This window comes from Mus musculus, chromosome 14 (genome assembly GCF_000001635.26).
Source record: "Mus musculus strain C57BL/6J chromosome 14, GRCm38.p6 C57BL/6J".
NCBI classification, from domain to species: Eukaryota; Metazoa; Chordata; class Mammalia; order Rodentia; family Muridae; genus Mus; species Mus musculus.
In genome coordinates, this window is record NC_000080.6 from 5711535 (window position 1) to 5718449 (window position 6915).

The 6915-nt window shown below is 41.1% G+C and overlaps 1 long non-coding RNA gene across 1 annotated transcript in view; it reads left to right on the forward strand.

Annotated features, from left to right (window-relative positions):
- Gm36476 overlaps positions 1 to 6915 on the forward strand; it is an 82632-nt gene that overhangs the window by 14783 nt on the left and 60934 nt on the right. The window lies entirely within an intron of this gene.

Genomic DNA, 6915 nt, shown 5'->3' on the forward strand with positions numbered 1-6915 from the left:
AAATATAAAAAATATAACTAGAGACCATCATGAATAATGTACATACTAGTTTATAAACACAAGGTAAAATGTGAGGTGTGACATCACTGCTTTTCTTTGCATCCTCCACTCTTTCTCCTTGCTCTGTTCCTCCTTTATATAACCTCATAGAAGTAAGGAAGGGAAGAAAGGAAGGAGGGAGGGATGGAGAGGGGGAAAGAGGGAGTGAGAGAGGGGTGGAGGGGTGGATGGAGGAAGAGATGGAAGTAAATGGAGGAGGGAAGGGAAAGAGGAAACCCACAAACACTGTAATAACAAAAGAATTATTCAGGGGCTCATGGTATCAACACTGTTCTCACAATAATGTATTCATTGTGAAACCATCTAAACATGTTTTCAAACATTGTTATACAATAGTCTCATCATTTCCCTCCAATCTTTAAAGCCACTAAGAACTGATAGACCTCCCTTGCATTTTAACATACTGTTCAACCCAAAACATTCCAAAACTGTGGAAGTGAAAACGAAAAACAAAATAAAACACGACATAGCCTGAGTTCTGCAAGAGAACCCAGTTTAAGGAAAAGGTAATTCAAAATCCCTGATACTTATTCAGTCTGCAGAAATCAATTGAAAGGGTGGGAAGGATCAGGGGTTCAAGGCCTTTGAGAGACATTGCCTCAAAAAGCCAAAGGAATAAAAACTACTTGCACCTTTGTGCCTATGTTACCCAGAACTAATAGTGTCTCACTTGGATCCCCTGAGTGGCAGCTGTCACTCAGTTGAAATCTGAGTTTCTCTATGGGCCTTACAGGAGAGAGTGTCATCATGGTACCCCTGGGGTTGTTATGGTGGATGTGAAGAGAACATCTACTTCATCCCTCAGCAGTGCTGTGAGAATGTCAGGGAGACCACATGGTGTGCCCTTACTGAACGTATTGCCTGATCAACAAAACCTTCTTAGATAACAGTCACCTGTCCATACTTTACCAAAACAAAGCCTGAGACAGAGTGTGAAGAACATAAGAAAAAGAACAGTACACAAAATTAAACCCAGGAGAGAAATGGAGAAAGTGGGCAGAATGACACAGGCACACATTTACAAAGCACCTGCCTTGCTCTGGGAACAGACAGAGTCAGATATGATTGGCCAGAGCAGTGGTTCTCATCCTTCATAATTGTGACTCTTTCATACAGTTCCTCATGGCCTGAACCATAAAATTATTTCCATTGCTACTTCTTAACTGTAATTTTGCTACCGTTATGAGTCTTAATGTAAATATCTGATATGCAGGGTATCCTGTACAGGGGTTGTGACCCACAGGTTGAGAAAGAACCACTGACATTGTGGTTGAAAAAGCTGAGGCTTTCAGTGCATTCTAAACACGTGATATGCAAAACATTAAAATTATGAAGCTGCAGAAACTCCATGCTTACAGAGGCATTATAAGATCCTCCTCTTTAAAAAAGATTTTAAAAGTGGTGATGTGTGGTACAGAAAATGTTTTCAAAAGAATGTGATGGCCGTGGGGGTAAAACTACCATTCTAGGAGCTGAAATAAAGATGGTCACTATTTCTAAGCTCCCCTGGGCTAGCACCACCTCTCTGTCTCTGTCTCTCTCTCTGTCTCTGTCTGTCTGTCTGTCTGTCTCTCTCTCTCTCTCTCTCTTTCTCTGTCACACACACACACACACACACACACACACACACACACACACACACACCTATGCACTTATTTCTCACTCTGGGGCTTTTTGTTTTACAGATGTGGGTGTTTTTTGGGTTATTTGGGTTATTTTTATAAGGAGACAGGGTCTGTTATGTTCTTCCCACCTAATCCCTGACTTCAAACCATTATCCTGCCTCAGTTTCCTGAGTAGCTGAATCTACAGCACACACCACCACGTTTGGGCATTTCAGACAGATGAGAGTACTTTTCTACCTAGTGCTTTCTTGACAAACGTTTATTTTTATTTTTGTTTAGCTTTGCTTTTCTGAGATAGGGTTGAGCTTCATAGTCCTGACTTTGGATCAGGCAGACCTTGACATTGTTGGTGAACGTTTTTTTCCTAATGTGTAGTTTGCCAATTTGTCCTATTGGCTATGCCCTTTGTCTTATAGAAGCTTTTCAGTTTCTTGTGGCCCATTTATAAATTTTGATGTTAGAGTCTGAGCTATTGGACTTCTGTTTATGACATTTATCCCCATTCCCATGAGTTTGATGGTCTTTCCTGCTTTCTCTTCAGTTAGATTCAGTGAATCTGGTTTTATGTTGAGTTCTTTAATTCACCTGGCCTTGAGTATTGTGCCAGGTGACAAATATGCATCTACTTTCATTTTTCTACATACTTACTCCAAGTTAGACCAGCGACATTTATTGAAGATGTTTCTTTTTGCATTGCATATTCATGACTTTGTCCATGATCAACTGTCCATCAGTCTAGTTTAATTTCTCTGTCTTCAAATCATTTCTTTTTCTATTTTAAAACACTTTAATCTTACATTTCAAATGTTAGCTATTTTTCCGGTTTTCTGCCTAAAACCCACTTACCTCATGCCCCTTGAACTGCTTCTATGAGGGTGCTCCACCACACAGTGCTCTCTTGCTAGCCTAGCATTCCTATACACCGGGGCATGGAGCTTTTAAAGGACCAAAAGCCTTTCCTCCCATTGATGTCCAACAAGGCTGTCATCTGGCACACATGTGCCTAGAGCCATGGGCCAGTCCATGTGTGATTGGTGGTTTAGTCCCTGGGATATCTAGGGGATATGGTTGGTTGATATTGTTATTCTTCCTATGGTTGCAACCCCCTATAGCTCATTCAGTCCTTTCTCCAACTCTTCCACTGGGGACTCTATGCTCATTCCAAAGAGGGGCTGCAAAAATGTGCCTTGGTATTTGTCACTCTCAGGTGGAGCCTCTGAGTAGACAACTGTAGCAGGCTCCTCTCAGAAAGCACTTATTGGCATCTTCCATAGTGTCTGGCCTTGGTGTCTGTATGTGGGATGGATCTCCAGGTGGGGAAGGCTCAGGATGGCTTTAGCTTCATTCTCTGCTCCACACCTTATCTCCACATTTCCTCCTGTGTTTGCTGGCCTAAAGGGTCCTGGTACCACCAACAAGGGGCTTACTCTATAGAGGCTCAATTTTACCAAGAAAAGGATTGTTGCAGAATCATACCATGGAACCAAGAAGTTCAACTACAGTATCTTAGGTCCAGCAGACCTGGTAGAGAACTGAAGACCTGAGCTATCTGGGGAAAGGAAGCAGTATGCAGTGTCACACAGCTCTCTCTGAGGCAACTGTTAGGACTGGAATAGGGATGTTTGTTTGTTTGTTTGTTTGTTTGTTTGTTTGTTTATTATAAGGCAGAATTGGTACATGCCTGCAATCCTAGCACTCAGAAGGTTTTAAAAAAGTTGTTGTAGTTAGTATTCCTGATGTTTCTATTGGTTTTGTTTTGAAATCTCCTAGCTCTTTGCACTGGAGGCAGAAAATTAAGCCCATTCTCTGTACAGTCCTATCATTCATGTTAATCAGTGATTTTATTCTTAGCAACCACTCCTCAGATGATCTCATTACTCACTTTCAAATAAGGAAAACAGTCATACAGACATTAGTTAACTTGTATGATCTCATGTAACCAACTCATCATGACTGTAGAGTGGCATCCCAATCTTTGGAATACCCAAGCTTCTATTTTTGAGATGACAGACCTCTGTGGAAGACTCCATTAGCTGACAGAGGACCTGGAATGGCTGCCACCTGAAGGCCAAGCCTTCCCTTCCAGGGTCTCTGAAGCCTGAGGCAGAGGTCAGCCAATAACACAGGAAAACTTGGCCACAGCTGGTTCAGGTCTGTATTTTGGGTGAGACCTGAGACCTGGATGAACAGAGGTCTCCTGAGTTCTGGTAAAGGTGAGCACAAACACTTAGACTTGAGGAGAATATTGGATCTTTGGGATTTGTTAGTATTCCTGCTGTTTCTACTAATTTTAGTTTGAACTCTCCCAGCTATTTGCACTGGACCCAGAAAATTAAGCCCATACTCTGTACAGTCCTATCATTCATGTATTTATTGTAATCAACACAGTCATCAATAGTAAACTAAGTATATTGGTTCATGGTTATAGTCTACTCTACTAAAATAAATGATTTGGACTGATTAACAATTTCTAGTGATTGTGTGAGTACAGGAACACATAAGAAGATATTTAACTGAGAATTAGTAAGTAGTTGCCCCTTTTTCTTAATCCATACATTGTAATATGTAAAGACAGAGTTATTTTGAAAACAAGACCTCTGGAAAAAAAAAAAAAAACTTTCCGCGAGCACATATTCAGCAAAAGTTTAAAGTACAAACCTGAACAGAATTATGACAATGACATCTGGTCCCTACTCTTAGATCAGTCTGCTGACAAGACTTTGAAGGATATTCAACATGAGCCTAGGGAATCACAGTTTGTGCATCTTCAGGAAGTCATTTCAAAAGATTTCAAAGTAAAACTGAAGTGCTTAAGAAAGCATGGAAAAATTGTTTCCCCAAGGAAGAAATCCTACCTCACTTCTCTAAGGAAATAGCAAGATTGAAGGTAATTCTAATTTTTAAATCAGTATATGTCCTTTGAGTGCAAAGATGCATCTGTGAGCCCACATCTGCAGAGCTTAAGAATGTCTAGACAACAGGATCTCAGCGTTGAACATGTCCTGCATCTTCTTCACACCCTCAGTCCCAGCTGCATCCTTGTCCTTGATCATTAAAGCTCTAAGGATACAGGTGTAAAATTCCGGGATCCTGTGACCCTGAGATTCTGGGTGTGTCGCAGTTCCTGGTAGTCAAGTTGCCTGTGAGACTCTAAGATTCTTGTGTGACTAACTCCTGGGATTCTGGGATCCTGGGATCCTAAGATACTGGTCGTGATAGAGTGAGTGCGTGGTAGTGGAGCCTCCTCTGTGGGCTGTGGGACTGTCCACTGTGTTTGTACCTAAGGTAGACAAGTGCTAGAGTAAACATATGCAAGAAATGATGCCAGCAGTCCTGGGAGAGATGGTGACAAACTAAGACTTTTAAGTCTCATCATCCAGATCAGATGGGTAGAGGCTATGGCTCTTCTTGGTTGTTTGTCATGCCACTGAACAACCACCTCCTTATGTATTGTCCCTGATGCAGATGTTGCATGACAATCTGTAGATGCACAAGAATCTAAACTCGCTGATACTCAGTGCAATCTACAGTTGTCAGTTTTATCATTTTGTGGTATTAGGATATTTGATCTCTTTGTCTATTTTTACTTGCTGTAAAAGGAGCCTAGGGCAGCTCCTCATAACTCTCTGTGAGTGCTCAGCATAGCACATTCCTGGTTTGGTAATGTTTTAAATTGCAGGGTTAATCTGACCACTTACACTAGGATTTGTAGAGGCATATAGCACTTAACTAATAACAACCTTTCTAGGGGTCAACTGATTGCAGACTGATAACAGCCACGTTCCTCTTTTGGTCCTCTACTTAAGCTTGTCTTAAACTTGAAAAATCCTAAAAGTTACTCTCAAGACTTATTGTCCCCAAATGACAGATGAGTCTGACTTGCTGTGTCCCTTTCAAGTCAGGTAACAATGATGATTTATAGGCTATGTAGTATATAAATTGCCTTGAATCTGCACTAGCTCCATTATGTTCATAGCAGCCTTAATTATGATAGCCAGTAGCTGGAAAGAACCAAGATGTCCATCAACAGAGGAATGGATACATAAAATACGGTACATTTGTACAATGAAGAACTAGTCAGCTATTAAAAAGAATGAATTCATGATATTTTTAGACAAATGGATGGATCTGGAGGATATCATCCTGAGTAAGGTAATCCAATCACAAAAGAACACATATGACATGTACTTGCTGATAAGGGGATATTAGCCCAGAACCTTGGAATAACCAAGATACAAATAGCAAAGCATACATAACTCAAGAAAAAGGAAGACCAAAGTGAGGATACTTTGATCCTTATTAGAATGAGGAACAAAATACCCATGAAAGGAGTGACAGCAACATAATGTGAAGCAGAGACTGAAGGAATGACCATCCAGAGACTGCTTCACCTGGGGATCCATCTCATAAACAACCAGAAAAACCAGACACTACTACGGATGCCAACAAGAGATTGCTGACAAGAGCCTGATATAGCTGCCAACTGAGAGGTTCTGCCAGTGCCTGACAAATACAGAAGTACATGCTCACAGCCATCAAATGGTCAGAGCACAGGGTCCCCAGTGAAGGAGCTAGAGAGAGGACCTATGGAGCTGAAGGGTTTAGAGCCCCATAAGAGGAACAACAATATGAACTAACCAGTACCTCCAGAGATCACTTGGACTAAACCACCAAACAAAGAAAACACATGATGGAACTCATTGCTCTAGGTAAATGTGTAGAGGAGGATGGCCTGGTTGGTCATCACTGCGAGGAGAGTCCTTGGTCCTATGAATGTTCTATGCCCCAGTAGAGGAGCATGCCAAGGCCAGGATGAAGGGAGTGGGTGGGTTGGGGAGCAGGGGTTGGTGTAGTAAACAGGGGATCTTCAGAGGGGAAACTAGGAAAGGGTTTAGCATTTGAAATGTAAGTAAAGAAAATATCAAATAAAAAAGGCATTTGTTAGGATTTTATAGGATGATACCTAATTACAATCTTCATTGTTTTTGAATGATGTTTTTTGGCAGACACAGGTGAATCATAAAGTAATAAAATGAACATTGAAGGACCCCCACAGAAACCACTTGCAATTACCAGTGATTGTATATTTGAAGGAACGCAGAAGCATACACTGCTGTGTTTTCTGACAGCTTTTTATTCCCTTAGACTATGCTTTGATTTAATGAGAGCTATTACAGAAATACTGATGTATTTGCCATTAATGCGTTCAACACCATCATCCACAGGATTT